The following is an 18,343-nucleotide window of genomic DNA, read 5'->3' as shown; positions in this document are numbered from 1 at the left end:
CCGCTTTCATCGTTAAGCCGGCTTCCCTCAACCGTGAGAACACCTGTTTGAGGTGCGATACGTGTTGTTCCCAGCTGCCCGAAAAAATGGCCACATCATCAAGATAAGGTAAGGCGAACTCCTGCAAGTCTTTTAGGACAATATCCATTAACTTAGAGAAGCTAAACGGCGCGTTCTTCAGCCCGAAGCTGAGTGCGAGAGGGCGAAAAGTGCCTACAGGCGAGATGAATGCGGCATAGCGGCTGGCACTTTCTGAAAGGGGAACTTGCCAGTACCCCCGCACGAGATCTATAGTTGAAATGTATTTAGCAGCGCTAACTCTTTCAATTCGTTCCTCAATGTTGGGTATCGGGTACAGCTGATCCCTAGTGATCGCATTTAACTTCCTGTAGTCAACACACGGACGAGGGTCCTTGTTAGGGGTTTCTACGAGTATTAGCGGTGACGTGTAGTCACTCTCAGCGGGCTCAATAACTCCCAACTCTAGCATGCGCTGTATCTCTGCCTCCATAATCTCTCTCTGTCTTGGAGACACCCTGTAAGGTTTTGATCTTACTGGTTCGGTAGAGGTCAGCTCAATTTCATGCGTTATCAGTTCGGTTCTACCCGGCCGATCGCTGAATCTGTCGAGATATTCCCCCAACACCCCTTTTAGCTCATCTAGCTGCTCGGGTTTTAGAGCGTGCGAGCTTACCGAGTGTTCTACTACTTCTTCTAGGCCGATTTTGTTTTTGGAAGAGGCCCCACCGTGTCTATTACAAGTCGTCTGAAAGGCTCTGTTATTAAGGGCACTACCTTCAGTGGAGCTTTCCAAGTCTCTCCTGGTTTACCAGAACGCTGGCAGGCGTCGCATGATCTCACAAAGTTTTCTACATCTTTGAAACAGCCAGGCCAGTAGTATTCCATAAGCAATCTTTCCTTTGATTTGTTTATGCCTAGGTGGCCGGACCACCCATTTCCATGACAAAGACTCAAAAGGTCCTCCCTATACTTATTAGGTATGACTAACTGATCTAAAATCCTACCCTTTCGATCTCTGTAATGCCGATACAACAATTCTCCTCTCTCATGTATCGTTACGTTGCGCCTAGCAATGCCTTCTTTAGCTGTGTCACGTAATTTAGCTAAGCTCTCATCATTCTTTTGCTCAGCTGCCAGTGACTCTCTATCCACGCGTAAGAGTTGATCAAAGTTCTTTGAGGCCGGTGATAATAACGACCCTGTCTCGCTTGGGAGCGCGTCTGCTTGCTCTTCCTGCAGGCTAGAACTCTGACACTCTAGTGCTACGCTCTCATTGCGCTGGTCAGCTGGCAGGCTCTCCTCAACTGTTCTTTTGTCCCTCGGGCCTAGCTCGGATTCGGGTATTGAAGTTATCCCCTTTTCTGCTTCCGCTGGAGGAGCTTGAGCATTTTCAGCCGAAAGCGCCGCGATCTTACGAGCTTGGCCTCGGGTCAATGCCTGCACTATGCCCTCTCCCAGTTTGAGCCCTCTGTCACGCAGTAACTGATTCGAACGATTCGAAAAGATGTAGGGATACTGCAGTGACAAAAATTTGGAAACTGCAGCCTCAGTCTCTAGCTCCCCGAATGGTCCACTGATTTTGACTTTGGCCATGGGCAGACACACGCTGTGTTCTTCTACCTGTTTTATCCATGCTACTTCTCCGGTGAAGTCATCTACCATCACGTAAGACGGATGGACAATGTCCAGCGTGGCGGCACTGTCTCTTAACACTCGGCATGGTTTTCCATTAACTCGCAGGTTGTGGAGATACGGACTTAAAAGTTCCATATTCTCATCTTTTTCCTCCACGTAGGAAAAAACTACGCTAGACTTCTCGCAGTTTGCAGCTATATGTCCCAGTTTGTGGCATTTGTAACAGCGAATTGGTCTAACAGATTCGAATTTTCTTTTCTGTTCTTTTTGTGCGGTTTCTCCGTTAAGTTTCTCCTCGCTCTTTTCTGCGGGCTTTTCCGCCATGTCTACAGGCTCTGATCGTCTAGTTTGCGCACCCTTTTTGAACGGAAATGGTTTCCGCGGTCCATTTCGACCGTCCCAGTTTCCCTCCTCGGCGTTCAACTTTCTGCGGGTTGCGTACTCTTCGGCTAATTCAGCCGCCCTTTCCACAGTGTTTACATTACCTCTGTCTTGCACCCACAGTTTCACAGCTTGGGGGATGGTTTTGTAAAACTGCTCTAAACACATGCATTCAATGATCATGTCTCTGCTGTCGTACGCTTCCGCGCTTTTAAGCCACTCGACTAGGTTGGCCTTTAAGCTATATGCAAACTCAGGATAGCCCTCGCTATCTTTCTTGCCTGTGCTCCTAAACCTTTGCCGAAAAGCTTCGGCTGAAAGGCGGTATTTCTTCAGGAGACTAGCCTTAACTTTTGCATAATCATATGCATCCTGCACACTCAATCTGGCGATTACTTCCGCCGCCTCACACGGCAACATAGACAACAACCGCTGTGGCCATGTACTCGTGCCGAAGTTCATCTTTTCGCAAGTCCTTTCAAAATTGCTTAAGAACAAGCCTATGTCGGTCCCGACCTCAAATGGCTTTAATAGCCTGTCCATGCGGTACGATTCTGCCTCACTTGATAGTCCCAGAGCGCCTTCACTTCCTTGAGACAACTCCAAACGTTTGCTTTCAAGTTCAAGTTGCATTTTTCTTAACTGAAACTCGCGATCTTTATCGCGTTCCTCTCTCTCTTGCTTTTCTCTGTCCCTTTCTTCTCTTTCTCGGTCCCGTTCTTCTCTTTCTCTTTCCCGTTTCTCTCTCTTTTTGAGAAGTTCCATTCCCATTTCAATATCTTCCTCACTGGCCTGATTGGAAATTAGCTCCAATAATTCCGATTTGAGCATTTCCTTGCGTACTTCTAGGCCCAGTTCCTCACCAACAATCAACAACTCGTCTTTCAGCAGTGTCCTTAAATCCATGACTGCTGCTTTACTGCCTTGATTCTGCTCTCTAAATCTAGCTAGGAAAACACAACCTAGCTAACACACAACAATCTAGCTTCCCTACTGTTCTAAACAGAACAACCACAAAATGAAGCCTAGAGAGTCAAAGCAAAAACCAAGCACTCACCGCAGATACAGCACCATGTCGCAAAGTCCATCCCACCGCTGTCAGCCAGTTGTCAGGATTGGGGGCTCAATCCCATCGTCCGTGGTCCTTTGCCAAGATTGGAGTACGGCATGAATTCGAAGGTAGCTGGCCCATGCCGTCGTCCAGCTTATTTACGCTGAGATCGTTGATGAAGTCAAGAACTGCTTCTCATCGAGAACGAGGAAAAAGGGTTTATTTACAGAAACTAAATCAGTCTAACATGACTGCTTGAGAAAAAGAGTATTAGTCCAACAGGACTGCATGAGAGAAGTGACTCAGTCTAACATGACTGCTCAAGAGAAGTGTCCTCAGCATTCGCACAACCACAGTTTTTATACACTTGATCCGCCGGTCCTACGACACGGCGACTGTTCGTTTACTCATCACCAACTCGCCGCGGCTCTGCAGATCAGTTTACAGACACAAAGGCAACCGCGCTCTGATGCCCGACGACGGCGTTGGCGGGGTGCCGAAGCGTGAGACGCACCAAAATACGTTGTCCCCACGGCAGCTTGTCCATGCGTGTCAAATCATCTCCGCGTTGGGGAACTCCGGAATCATTGTTCACACACGCCGAACTAGTTCCGTCACAATGTCGATGGGGCGGGTGGAAGGCGCCGGATTCCAGCGCAAAGGCCGCTTCTTTGAACGCCTCCCAGCTGCAGCGACGGAGAGGGAGAGGTGCGCGTCGTGTCGCCCTGTCGTAACTGTGTGGCAATCTTGTTTCGCAGCTCGCCATTCTTGACACTATGAAGCCCGATTCTTTCTCGGGAACCACAATGGATTTCCTTCATAGCTTCCGTTAGGTGAGCGCCAACCTTGTATTTCCTTTTTTGCTTCGCTCTTTTCTTTTTACATTTCTCCACAATACGGGTTTCAGCAGAACAGATTTTCCATAACAAAGTGTGTCTCGATGTCACCGAAAAAAACAAACGGGCACTCACTTTTATATTTCCTCCGGAGGATCTCTTTCAGTTCTTGTATTATTTCCATTCTCTTCTCTATATGGCGTCTTCTGAGACGGTTACTTAGGTAGTACCTATTAATTTTTTTAGTCAGGTAAGATTCCTTCTCGGAATCTTGGGAGCTCCCTTCATATGAGGGCGTTAGGCTCCGGCTTTCTAACTTTCTTGTGGCCTTCTTGGGCTTGCGGTTTGGCTTTGTCTTGGAGCGTCTTGTGCGGCTTCTCTCGGAAGACTCAGTTCGAGGACTCTTGTGCGTATCCTTACGCTTAACTGCGGCCCTCTTGCGACTCGTCTCCTCAAAGCGGCGTCGTTTCAGCGACCCTGTATGAAAACTGTCGCTGCTGGACGCTCTTGCGCGCGCCTTTTTCTCCAACTTCTCTTTCTTTGATGGTGTTCTCTTTCTTCTTTCTTCGTGTTCGACGGCTTTTAACGCGACAGCGTTAAGGAGCTCGTGTCGCAGAAAAGCCGGTGTCGTCGGCGTCGTCGGCGTTGGCCGTGAGCGATAAATCCCAGCAGGCACTTCATGAATAAAAAACAACTTGCAAGATGGGCTGGGTGGGAGTCGAACCAGGGTCTCCGGAGTGTGAGACGGAGGCGCTACCACTGAGCCACGAGTTCGATGCTTCAAAGCGGTACAAAAGCGTCTCTAGTGAATGCGGTGTTGCCTTAGAAACAAGCTGTTTCTAAGGCTCAGGAGTGCGTCGCTTGCTCAGGCGCACATTTCGTTGCCGCGCGGCACTGCTCGATGCTCACCGCGTCCGATGCGGGGCGCGTAGTCGCTGCGCCGTAGCCCACTGTCTTACACCCCTTGGCGGGTCGACGGGAACGCTGTCGCGTTCCACTCTTGAAGGCGAAGCTTAAGCGTCCTCCAATTTTTGTTCCTCTCCGGCCTTGTCTTCTCTTCTGCTTCCCTTCGCTTCTCTTGCTCCTCTCTTTGATCGCCTTTTCTTTCCGTAAGTGCAACTGGTCTTGCTTGTTTCACTATGAAGTCGATCCAACCCTTCTTTACTTGACGTTGTCGTTTCTTCGTTTTCGACGGCTCTTGCTCCCCTCTTTCTCTTCGCTCCTGCTTCCCTTCTCTTCTCTTGCTCCTCTCTTTGATGGGCTCGTCCTTCTGCAGGTGGAAGACGTGGTGCTTGTTTCTGTACTACGTCGTCGGTGCAGACTGTTTTAACGCGACAGCGTTAAGGAGCTCGTGTCGTCGGCGTCGGTGTCGTCGGCGTTGGCCGTGAGCGATAAATCCCAGCAGGCACTTCATGAATAAAAAAACAACTTGCAAGATGGGCTGGGTGGGAATCGAACCAGGGTCTCCGGAGTGTGATACGGAGACTCTACCACTGAGCCACGAGTTCGATGCTTCAAAGCGGTACAAAAGCGTCTCCAGGGTGTCTACCAAGTTGACATTTCCAAATTCCCTGAGTTTTCCAGGTTTTCCCTGAGCACCTTTGCGAAATTCCCTGAATGAGTCAGATCTTTGTTTTATGTCAAGACAGGCTGACACCACGTTGCCCGATGCTGTCACTCTCTAGTAAGCATGCTGAAACAAAAAAATGACTTAATCCAGTTTGAATAGTAAAGAGTAATATATATTTTATTTAAAAAGAAAACAGAAGGAAGGTGTCAGTAAAATGCACAGCGAAAGAAATGGTAAAGCCCATTCCAAATTGAGTCGAACATTTTCAAATGCGAATGAAAAAGAGATGCATACATAAGTAAATATTTTTTTTAATATCAGCTATTTCTATCAACTGATAGCAAGCTCATCTGTATGAGGTCCTGAACTTTGTCACAACTAAGGTTCTCTCTCAGCAGCTGGGAAGTCAACCTCAACTGTCCTGACATACTCTCAGCCCGTACACAACATCTCAGTGTTGGGTTTCACTGCGTAAACAATTTATTTTGGTTTGGATGAGGGACACCTGTGTCTCAGCATCAGCCATCACTTAGTTTTTTTAGCTCAAGCTCCTTCAAAAAGGTGGCGGCACCCTTCCTTTCCCGTTACTTCCTCAGTGCGTCGGTCCTTTCTGTTCTCATCCTCCTTCTACCACGCTTTCACCACATGGATCATCTGAAGCATCCTCTTGGTCAGTTTGTGTACGTGCGTGTGTGTGCTTGGGTTTTTTTTTTCCTTTTTTTATCCTTCTTTCTTTCTCACCTATTGCATCCCCTTTCCCTTCCCCCAGAACAGGGTAGCCAACCGGAGATAATCTCTGGTTAACCTCCCTGTCTTTCCTTTGCCTTTCTCTCTCTCTCTCTCTCTCTCTTGGTCAGTTGTACAGTCAACATTTGATTTCTTGGACTTCCGAGGGGCCGCAAAAAAAAATTGAAAAAAACGGGCAGTCTGAAAAAAATTAATGCATGTCTTTAACTGCCTTTAAGGGCTAAAATTACCACAGGCACGTCTCAAAAAGGCCTGCCAGTACGCTTTTTAGGCATATCAGGGCTTGTACTGTGGCAGAAGACGACGTGCACGCATGTGTAATTAAGTAATGTATACTGTGTCCCGCGACAATTGCCCCCTTCCCACGCTTGTTATGCTTCACCGCCTAACATTAGTATACCGAGGCGAAGCTAACTTTCGCAGACTGGCATTACGCAACGCGCTGTGCTCTGCGAGCTTCAAAGCCAATCGCTAGGATTACAAAGGCGGAGTCGGTGCCATTGGTGATAGCGGCGAAATATTTCAATGAAAAACACGGCACCGCACGGCAAGAAGCTTAATAGCGAACATAGAAGCAGCTAGGCCTGACGTTGCCGCGGTGGTGGTTACAGATTTGCGGATTTGCCTGCGAGAGTGCCGGTTCGAGGCGGCGAGATAATCAAAATAGCGGCGGTGGCGGCTTTGATTAATGCCATTTCAGACCTGCAGTCGGGGCAATATACATTGACTATATAGAGCACGTGATGGTGCCGCAAAACCGTGCAAATTATCGGGCATGTCCGAAAAATCGGGCGTCTAGAAAATCGGTCGTTAACTACTCTGGCAATACATCGTGCCGATGACACGGCGTCAATAATGATTCGTTGCGATTCCTCTGTTACTGGAGCCAGCATTAACACGACTTTCGTTCCCTTTCAATAAAGTTACAGCTAATTTTCCCTGATGGAAGCACAAATTCCCTGAGTTTTCCCTGAGTTTTTCCAGACTGTTCAAATTCCCTGAGAATTCCCGGTTTTCCCGGTTTTCCCGGTTGGTAGACACCCTGGTCTCTAGTGAATGCGGTGTTGCCTTAGAAACGAGCTGTTTCTAAGGCTCAGGCGCACATTTCGTTGCCGCGCCGAACGCGGCGCTGCGCGACGCTCACCGCGTCCGATGCGGGGCGCGTAGTCGCTGTGCCGTAGCCCACTGTCTCACACCCCTTGGCGGGTCGACGGGAACGGTGTCGCGTTCCACTCTTGAAGGCGAAGCTTAAGCGTCCTCCAATTTTTTAGTCGAGTGTCCCATCTTCTCGCTTTCGTCTGTGGTTCCGAACGTGCAATTTCGTCCTCGGTCATGGGGCGCTGTGACGGGGCGGTGATCGGACGACCATTTTCCGCCTGGCTAAAGGATGCTCGTAGGGGTCGAGGTCGTGTCCTCTGGTTCGCTCTCAACCTTGCTTCTTCGGCAGGCCCTGTCGCTGCGCGCTCTTTTTGTTCTTTTGCTTGCCATGGGTTTGCCTTTAAAAGTAGCACTGAAACTTCGTTGACCACACAGGCACACGAATAGTCCTGCGGCCTGTCCACACGACGCAGCTCGCGTCAGGCTTGATCGAACGTCATCGCCGGGTTGCCGGTGCACGAGCTTGTTGTCAGCGCTGCGCGCGGCACCAGCTAGCTTGCTTACGTCACCGACTCGGATGATGATGATGAAGTACGCGTTGTAATGTGCCGGCAAGACGAGGACGAAGTGACGCGTGCACACGGAGGAGAACGAGAAGAGAACGAAGACAGATGAACGGCTTAATTGAGGCTTCGTCTTCATCATTTATCCGTTGAGTTCTTCACTTTGTGGCGCAGCTGCAGAGGTTTAAAAGTAGGGCGCGTTGAGAAGACTTGCCCAACGGGAAGATGTACACGCCAAGGAGCTACCGGTGCAAGTGCCAAGTGCCACGCACTGTGCCACTTGCTCATCTCGACACAGCGCGTTATCGTTAGCAATGTTATACGATACATGATCCGACCAGTATAAATAACTGTTACGGACGGTGGCCGCACGGGTCCCCCCTGGGAAGCGATCTTCGATGTGGACAGAGTGCGCCGAGCGCTGATAGCTTCGTCCGCGCTGTGTTCTCGCCGCTTAGTTGAAGCGAGGGGCAGCACGAACGTGAATTCTCTCGCTGCTGCTTCCGCCGCGCTTTTCACCTTAGGCGACGGACGGACGTGCTTCCTCGTTGAGTAGGCATAGAAACGCTTACGCACTCTTACGCGGGATCTGGATAGCCGTCTGGATCGGGAACATATTTGGGTGCCGGATGGGGTCGATGAATACGCCTCTTGAGAGCGTGGGGGCCTTTCACCGGATATAGTCGGATGGTGCTGGTCATCCTTGAAGAGTGATGATGGCTTGCTTGCTTCTTCCCACTCAGCGTTGCGCGCGCGTTCTCTTCTGCGTCTGACCACATACGGCGTCTGGAAGCATTCTTCACCAAAGTATCTTCATTTCGTCCTTGGGTAGTGCTTGCTGCCCCGGAGAATCTTGCTTTTAGCTTCGTTGTATCTATTTCGGCCCGGCAGCGTATCTTGGCCGTCAGGGAGGGCCGCCGACGAGTTGGAGTCAAGACGGCCGGCAGCGTTCTCGTAAACGCGCCGTTTGGCGACCGTTATCCAGCCAGAATCTTTCCCGAAACCTACGGGGGCTGAATCCTCCCCGTCGACTTGACGCTCCGTCGCACAAAAGGCGGCGAACTTGCTCCTATACACGGGCTCAGCGGCACTGGTCGAGCGTCTCTCCGAGAACGGCGCCGTTACGATTGGCGTTAGGGTTAGCACTCAGTCCGGCGTGATCGGCACAAGATCGGCGATAAATTATCAGAAAGTCCACCCACCTTTCCAAAAGAGGTATCCAAGTGTTCGGCAGTCTCCACTGAAGCAATGCACCCAAAATTTCACGAGAAACTACTACATAAACCTCCAACAGATCGAGAAAAAGCAGGAGCCGATCGGAGCGCGTCCGACCAACGTCCGACCTACTCGACGCCTCAATGTCCTCCTCGCCCGCCGCTCCGTACAGAGGCAAGACGGCGGCGGCGTCTACTACGGCGTTGGCCACGCGAATCGCGGACGCCGTAGTAGACGCCTGCAGACGCCGTAGGGACGCGTTGCCGGCGCTCGTGTGTCTGCGGTCTGCGACGTGGCTAAAGAGCGCTCCCGCGCGTTCCTCATCTTCCAAGCGATCCGCGATGTTTACAGAGTGCGCGTAGTGCCGGTAACTTCGTATGCGCGGTATTTTCTACGATTTGCATACGCCTTGAAGGGACACGTGCACCGAGGTCAATTGGCTCGCGGCTGCTGCCACGATTCCTAACTCGAGCATTTTCACAGACAGTTTTCGCTGTCATCGAGCGATCTGTGTCCGTGTCTACCTGTGCGTGCGTGACACCGTGCTGGTTAGTTTAGTTAAAATCTACACGTTGACGGGCTAGTTGGTTTGAATCCATGATAGAATGTGTAAACGCGGCTGAACAAGGATGTAGAAAGAAAATACACAAGGACGGCGCTGTCTCCGTGCGTCTGTTTCTTTCTACGTCCTCGTTGAGTCACGCTTACACATTCTATGATTGGTAATTTAGTTAGTAAGCAAATGTTTATAACCGAAGCTACAAACATTCGCTATTATAAACATTATCTATTATAAGCGATGTTTATACGGCCGATAATACTACTATCCTTACAGTCTACTAATGTGCTATCGAAATTGATGCTTCGCCTTTCGGGCCGAACTGCGAATTTCTCGAAGAAAATGCAAAAGCCGGCGAAATACGCGAAATATGAAATAGATGGGCCCTCGTGCGCCTCTACTCAAGCGCCTCCAAGCAACCTTTGAAATGTATACGGCTGCATACGTTTATCACCGCATCGCACAAGGCTTCGTCATGTAGGATGGCTCGAGAGGTTTTGCGACCTAATTACTGTGGTGCGATAAGCGTCAGCATTTGCGGACGCAAGAATGTTGTGCTCAGTCGTGAGGCACTCGGGATCCCTTCGCGTATCGTGAAACAAAGCCACAAAAGAAATTCAAGCAATGTTTTAAAAAAAGTAACAGTGCGCAAAAGAGCGCAAAAAAAGGCATATCTCGGAAGAAGAAAGAAGATGAAGGAAAACGCGGACTTAAAAGAAATGATAAGAAAGATGGCTAGTGAAATGATAGAGATAAAGAAATTGGTAATCAGTCAGAGTGCTACATCCAACGCGTCGGCGCCGACCGCCACAGAAGCACCAGTTCCGGCCTGCGACTCGGCCGGCGCCGCCAAGCGTAGGGCAGTTTCCAGTAAGGACGATTCAGACTCGCAAACATATGAGATCAAAGGCATGCTGGCTACGCTCACTAAGAGTGTGCAGCAGTTACAGCAAGGCTTAGCACAGGTGCAAGTCGCCCTTGGAGACCCGCGGAGAGGCCTAGGCGCGCTGGCCGATCGCATTGACGCCCTCGAGCGTCTGGTGATCCCGAATAATAATACGTCCGTAACTCCGATGCAGGTTGTTGTTCCGAACGCGTCGGGGACTCAGATCAGGGCTACGAGCACATCGGCACGTCAGAGTGGGGGGAACTTCTTGCGTGCACCTGTGCTTACAGCGGGTACCCCGGACACTTTATCTAATCATGGATAGTTCCAAAGAGGAGTTCAAAATTTGGCAGTGGAACTGCAGGGGGTACTCCAATAAGAGGGCTCCTTTGCAGCAATATTTAAGATCGCTACCTAACAAACCGCAAGTAATAGCATTACAGGAAACCCTCGTCTCTGCCGCATCCCTCTCTGGTTATCGTGCCGTCTCCGTGCAGGGCGAAGGTCGGGGAGTGTGCACGTTAATTGACAGGAGGCTTACACACTTGTCTCACGACCTGAAGCTGGCGAGTTGCAAGGTCGAATACGTCATGTCGGAGGTTCTGCTCAACACGAGACAACGCAACCAGCGAAGAAACAGCGTGTTTATTCTCAACATCTACAGCAATCCCAGGCACTCGCAACAGCAGTTCAAAACGATACTCAAGAAGTCCGTCGACCTGGCCGGCACCCATCCCTTGGTCGTCGTCGGAGATTTCAACGCACCGTACGGTGTGTGGGGGTACGTCTACGACACGAGCAAGGGCCGGGGTCTGTGGCAGAACGCCAACGAAATGGACCTCACGCTCATCACGGACAAGGCGTTCCCCACCCGAATCGGCAACTCGGTGAGCCGGGACACCACCCCCGATCTGGCGTTCGTGAAGAACGTCGAGGGAGCCGAGTGGAGCAACACCGCAATAAATTTTGGCAGCGACCATTATGTGCTCGAGACCCGCTTCGAAGTCACCCGAAGTAAATCCAGGGAATTCACTGTCACGGACTGGGACCTTTTTCGCAAGCTCCGCGGCAACGACAGCGCACCCGTCCCTAAAGACCTGGAAGATTGGTGCGAGCGAATCAAGAGTGACGCCGAGTCATCCACTAAGAAGATCGTCAGCGACCTGGAGGTAGAAAAGATGGACAGTAGGCTGGCCCATCTGATCGAGGCCAAGCAGGCGCTGCTTCTAAGATGGAAGGGACAAAGGTTTAACCGAAGATTGAGGAAAAAGATCTCCGAGCTTAACAAGGCCATCGAAGATCACTGTCGGACCCTCGGCAAGCAGCAATGGGACGAGGTCTGTGACTCGATAGACGGGCAGATGCGTAACGGCAAGTCCTGGGGCATGCTTAAACATCTCCTCGACGAGGGCAGCACCAGATCCAGTCAGAGACACACGCTCGCCAGAGCCCTGCACGAAGCTACCACATCCTGTTCCGGGGACGAGCTGGTTGCCAAGCTCATTGAGAAATACCTTCCCATAAAGCGTGGAAACGAGGAAGACCGGTTTCCTGACTACCTCGGCCCAAGCCGTCCGGAATTGGACGAAGACTTTACCGTGGGGGAAATTAGGCAAGCCATTTTTGCGCTCAAGGGGAAGTGTGCGCCAGGTGCCGACAGAATCACCAACAAGATGCTGCGGAATCTTGACGACGGTTCGATCGCATACCTCACCGAGAAGATCAACGAGACCTGGAAAAACGGCAGCGTCCCAGAGCAATGGAAGACCGCCAACGTCGTCCTGATCCCCAAACCCGGCAAGGCTCCGAACGTGGACAACCTCCGACCGATCTCTCTCACCTCCTGCGTTGGGAAAATGGCGGAGCATGTCGTCCTCAACAGACTAAACAGATATCTCGAAGAGAACAACATCTATACTCACAACATGATTGGCTTTCGTGCCGGCCTCTCGTCGCAGGACGCCATGAAGATGATCAAACATCAAATCATCGACGGCAGTACCAGAGACACCAGGGCCCTGCTCGGACTCGACCTCGAGAAAGCCTTTGACAACGTTCTCCACGAATACATTCTGGCCTCCGTGGCAAACCTCGAGCTGGGCCCCAGACTATATAACTACGTCCGTTCATTCCTGACGGGGAGGAAAGCGAAGCTGCGGATCGGCGACTTTGTCTCCGACGAGTTGCTCCTGGGCCCACGGGGCACGCCGCAAGGCTCAGTCATTTCTCCTGCACTCTTCAACATCTGCATGATCGGCCTCTCGAGGAATCTGGCCCAAGTTGAAGGTATCAAACACACCATCTACGCAGACGACATCACCATCTGGTGCACCGGCGGTAGCGAAGGGCAAGTGGAAAGCGCCATGCAAGAGGCGGTAGACGTCACGGAGCAGTACCTGCTACCCACCGGACTCAGATGCTCCCCGACCAAATCTGAGCTTCTCCTTTATAGAAAAGAAAAAGGGCGCAGACCCAAGGGCTGGAAACCGGTCTCGGAAAGTGACATTCACCTGTTCACTCGGAGCGGTGACCCGATACCCCGGGTCGAGACCATCAGAGTCCTGGGTATGTTTATAGAATCACGCGGCGGCAACGGCACTGCGTTACGCAAGATAATTGCGAAAACCGACAATGCTTTTCGCCTTGTCCGAAGGGTCACGAACAGACATCGTGGCCTCAAGGAGGACAACCTGCTTCGGCTCATCAACGCCTTTGTGCTGTGTCACTTCACCTACACGGTGGCCATGCACAACTGGCTCAGAGCCGAGCGGGAAAAGCTTAATGCCCTCATTAGAAAATTCTTCAAGAGAGCCCTCGGGCTGCCCGTCCGAACGCATACAGAGGACCTGCTTCGGCTCGGCGTACACAACACCATGGAGGAGATAGCCGAGGCTCAAGAACGGGCCCAGCTAACTCGGCTGTCCACCACGACGGCCGGCAGGCGTATCCTCGAGGAGCTCGGACTCGCACCAACCAAGAACTTGGCTGAAGACACCCAAATCCCCAGAGAACTAGGGGAGAAGATCGTGGTCGCCCCTTTGCCCCGCAACGTTCATCCCGTTCACAACGCAGGTCGTCGCAAGGCAAGAGCATTGAATATGCTAAAGCAAATAAACAGGGACAAAATCGCAGCAAGCTTCGTGGACGCAGCTGCATATCGTGACGGCAAGGCTTTTGCAGTTTCGGTCGTTGACACGCTGGGTAAAGTTGTCAACTGTGCTTCCGTCCGGACGACGAACCCAGAGGTGGCCGAGCAAGTGGCCATTGCACTCGCCATGCAAGACGGTCGGAGAGACAGGGTGTATAGCGATTCGAAAGCCGCCATCAGGGCATTCCAGAAAGGCCGGGTAGCCCGGCAGGTAGTTCAAATTCTGAAAGGCGCCAAACATGGCAACACCTCCATGCACTCGATTTTTTGGTTCCCTGCACACGTGGGGGCGATTGAGGGGGTTCCTCTGAACCTCAACGAGTCTGCCCACCAGGCTGCGCGTGGCTTTACCGACCGCGCTGCCCTCGGGTCGGGTGACTCTCTCCCCGGACACCGAGACGCTCCTCTCACACACAACGAAATAACTAAATTCTTCTACTTAGAGAGAAGGGTTTTCCCCCCGCCTCACTCCAAGTTAAGCAGGCCGCAGGCGGTCACACTAAGACTTCTGCAAACGAACTCGTACCCAAATCCGGCGACCTTTAATAGCATATATCCAGAGGTTTATACCAATTGTTCTTGCGTGGCCTGTGGTGAGGTAGCTACGTTGCCTCATATGCTCTGGGAGTGCGGGTCGCTGGGCCCGAAGTTCACCAAGGAAGAGTGGGACGCCCTCCTGCGAAGTCCCGTCTTTGAGGATCAAATCCTGGCCGTCCAGCGCGCCCGCGATCGGGCCGGCAGACTAGATCTGTCAGTCCCGTCGTGGGATTAGCCAGGTGCGCGTTTTATCGCGCTTTGCTGGACCAAATAAAAGTTTATTCACTCACTCACTCACTCATCTCGGAAGAATAGAAAAGAGCTACTTGGGAGTTTATTTCAGTAAAAAATAAAACAAAAGCACGTAAGGCGTCTCAGCATGCCATGAAGAAACATCCAAAGGTGCAACTGGTTTTGCCATTTACCCTTTCTGTCTCTTGAACTCAGGAAAAGAGTCAAAACAAAGCGTTTTTTACCTATTCCTATCTTTGTCGTGAGCTTTTTTTTTTATCTAAGGATAAGGTGACATCATGAAGGTGCGTTAAACAGTCACGTTTTACACTAGTTTTGAGCGTTTACTTTCCAATGCCACTTATACCACATGCTCAAACAGGTCACCGTCTGAAGCAACAGTACTTGCTTCTTTCCAAGGCTTGCATTGTGGCAGCTTTGACCTATACGACGTTGGAATCTCGGGGCTAGGGTTCTCGGGTAATCTCGGGTTCAAAATGATTTCCTTAATATGTGTCTTACGTTTGGCCTAACATAAATTGCCGGTAACCCCAGTAAGGCACAATAAGTCATGTAGCACACTAAACCTTATATTTACGTCTCCCTAGAATAAAGTTTAGCTAGTGGCACACTTACCTGGGCTTAGCTATAATTAAACGCCAAATACCCCACTGCTATGTGGCACCCCTGCCTCCTCCAAATAAAGAAAAGCATTGTGCTTTATGATAAAGGCAGCTATACTGATATAAATATTTAACTTACGGAATTTGTCAGCTGGTTTTTAAAACGTTCTGTTGAAACTAACTGGCTTCTTTTTAAAATGAAAACCATGATCTGACACAAACGTACGTACCTACTATAACTGTAATCGAAAAGAACTCTTTACCATGGTTCAAAATTGGACTAAAGCGCCTCAACAATAAAGAGAAAAGACTTTTTTGCCCATCTAGGCACACTGACTCTTGAGTGCACATGGCATAAATACCACACCAGCGGTAAAAAAACGTACATATCCCTCGCTAATCAAACAAAACGCTCTCTTAAGCGAATACTCTACATCTTTGAAATAACTTTAAGCAGAGGTGGAGTGTTTTTAAATCCAAAGCGTTCTCAACCACTAGCATTATGTGAAGAACGTAACTATCATATGAATGACCTTTCTGCAGATGCCAGGCGCCAGACCAATCCACATAATTTCAATGCTGCCGCATTTCGCAGGTAATACCCCCCACCATGTCCTATGAGGTACTAACAACAAGATAAGCGAATTAATACTTCGTCATGCAGTCCCAAGAGAAGTGCTTAGTGCCAGGCTAGGATTTTCTCTTCAGTATCACAGAAGCCCTCCTAATGGCATGCCATGTGAGCTACGGAACCGCTACTGCATATCATCCGCACGCTATCACAAATGTGTGTGCACGTTAACCTCACTCTCGATAACTATACTGGTCACATCTGACCAGTATAGTTAAGACAGCGTTCTACCCCTCGTGATGTGTGCTACTACCACCACGCATAGCACAGCCGAATTTTCCCCATTCTTTCATATTTACAGGAGCAATTAGGAAGCTGTCCTGCACAATGGATATCGTATTTACATACTATACCGACATCTAACAGTCTACTACACTTTCGTGGGTCAATACGTGGGCCAAGATCGGCCCACGTATTGGGGAGTTTTTTGCTGACCACAACGACACGAAAATTTCCTTGGAAGGAATACAGCTACGCTGTAAAAGACACACCATTCCTCACGCCGGAACTGTGAACGTTTTATCGCTTCCAGCTCCGTAATTAGCGCAAAAATGGCTCAGTCGCCGAATACGCACTATATATGGGCTGTGCGTCACTGCTTGGACAAAACAGGAGTTGGTGAAGCGACGAGGTAGATTAACATCGCCCAGGGCCTTCCCGTAGTGTTCGGATGCGTACGTATACCTTTCTTCAGTGGCTTTTTTTTTTTTCGCGCTGCCCTATTATGTGCTCTATAATGCACGAAATAGCCCAAACTAGAGCTTTACTAGAACTATAACCTGGCGGCAAGTGAACTTCAGAGAAGCGCGCGCATACGCATTGAGCGTGGTGTGCGCGGAACATTAGGAGCCTATAGCAGATTGCTAGGACGCGGCCAATTATTCGAGAACTCTGAGCACAGAATATGGCAAATCTGTTCAACGGAAACCCGGAAGGTGCATAGAAACGATTTGTAGCAACTGCCCTGGAAAGGCGTTGGTCACGATTTCGACCCCGGGAGGAGGTGGAATTTTTCGTTGGCCTTCTTTCTGGGGAACCCCTGTGGATTTCCTTTGTAGCGTCCGTTAGGTGAGCGCCAACCTTGTCTTTCCTTTCTTTATTCGTTTTTCTTTCTTTCTTACATTCTTCGACAATACGGGTTTCCGCGGAACAGATTTTCCGTAACAAGGTGTGTGTCGATATCACTGAAAAAAAAAAAAACGGGCACTCACTTTTATCTTTCCTCCGAAGTATCTCTTTCAGTTCTTCAACGATTTCCATCCTCTTCTCTAAATGTTGTCTTCTCAGACTATTACTTTGGTAGCACCTTTTAATTTTTCTGGTCAGGTAGGATTCCTTCTCGGAATCTTGGGAGCTACTATCTGACTTTGTTGTCGTCTTCTTGGACTCGCGGTTTGATTTCCTGTTGGACCTTCTTGTGCTGCTTCTCTCAGACGAGACAGTTCGACGACGCTTAGCACTGGCCCTCTTGCTTTTCGTGTCCACAAAGCGGCGTCGTTTCAGCGTCCTTGTTTGAGAAGTGCCACTTCTGGACGCCTTTGAGCGCGCCTTTCCTGCTGTTCTCTTTCTTCTTTCTTGCTTTTCGACGGCTCTTTCGCCTCTGCTTCGTGTTGGTGCTGCTTCCCTTTCTTTGCGTTCTCTTCCTCCTCTCTTTTATTGTGTTCTCTTCAAGCAGGTGGTCGACGTGGTGCTGCTGGTTTCGCTGCTGCGTCGTCGGCGCAGCCTTTTAGTCGACTCTCCGACCTTTCTTTCGTCTGTAGAAGGATCGACATTTGGGTAAGTTGGTACTGGTTGAACATCTTGAAGGGGCAGCGCAAAAAGACGATGACAGAAGGCAGGAACACACAGGACAGCGCTGACCTGTGTGTTCCTGCCTTCTGTCATCGTCTTTTTGCGCTGCCCCTTCAACAAGATCTCTTTCGTCTGCGGTTCCGACAGTGTAACTTCGCCCTTGGTGACGGGGCGCAGTGACGCGCAAGCGATCCGACGACCATTTCCGGCTTGGCGCCCTCTCCCATGATTCGCTTGTCGACGACGATGCCATGCCTTCTGGTTCGCTGTCTCCTCTGGATCTTCGGTAGTAGCTGTCCCTGCGCGCTCTAGTATTCCTTTTGTTTTCCATACATGGGTTCTTGCCTTCACAAGTATTTTTCGTTGACTTCGACGCAGGCGTGATCGAACGTCGTCGCCGGGTTGCCGATGCACGAGCTGCACGAGTCAGCGGTGCGCGCGCCACCAACTAGCTTGCTTACGTCACCGACTCGGGTGACGATGACTCATTTAATGACACAAACCCACTGTGGGGGATAGACCACGAACGGGGTGGTATAACATGATTTAAACGCACGAGTGAAAATAAATTGATAATTGAACATCGGGAAAAAAACGATAATAAATGAAATGATAACGTAGTCAGCCTTGCATAGACAAGAATAGCAACATGAACTAAAAGTACTAAAGTAAAGGGTATTAAGTAAAGAGCATTAAAAGTACATAAAGTAAAGGGTAGACGTAAAGAAGTAGCGTTAAATTTTGAATAATAGTATTAATGAATGTGATGAGAGGAAAGAAAACGATGCCGACGGGTTCTTTTCCCCATTGGACCACGCAT

The sequence above is a fragment of the Dermacentor albipictus genome, chromosome 6, assembly GCF_038994185.2.
Source record: "Dermacentor albipictus isolate Rhodes 1998 colony chromosome 6, USDA_Dalb.pri_finalv2, whole genome shotgun sequence".
In the NCBI taxonomy this organism is placed as follows: domain Eukaryota; kingdom Metazoa; phylum Arthropoda; class Arachnida; order Ixodida; family Ixodidae; genus Dermacentor; species Dermacentor albipictus.
This window is presented reverse-complemented; position numbering follows the sequence as displayed.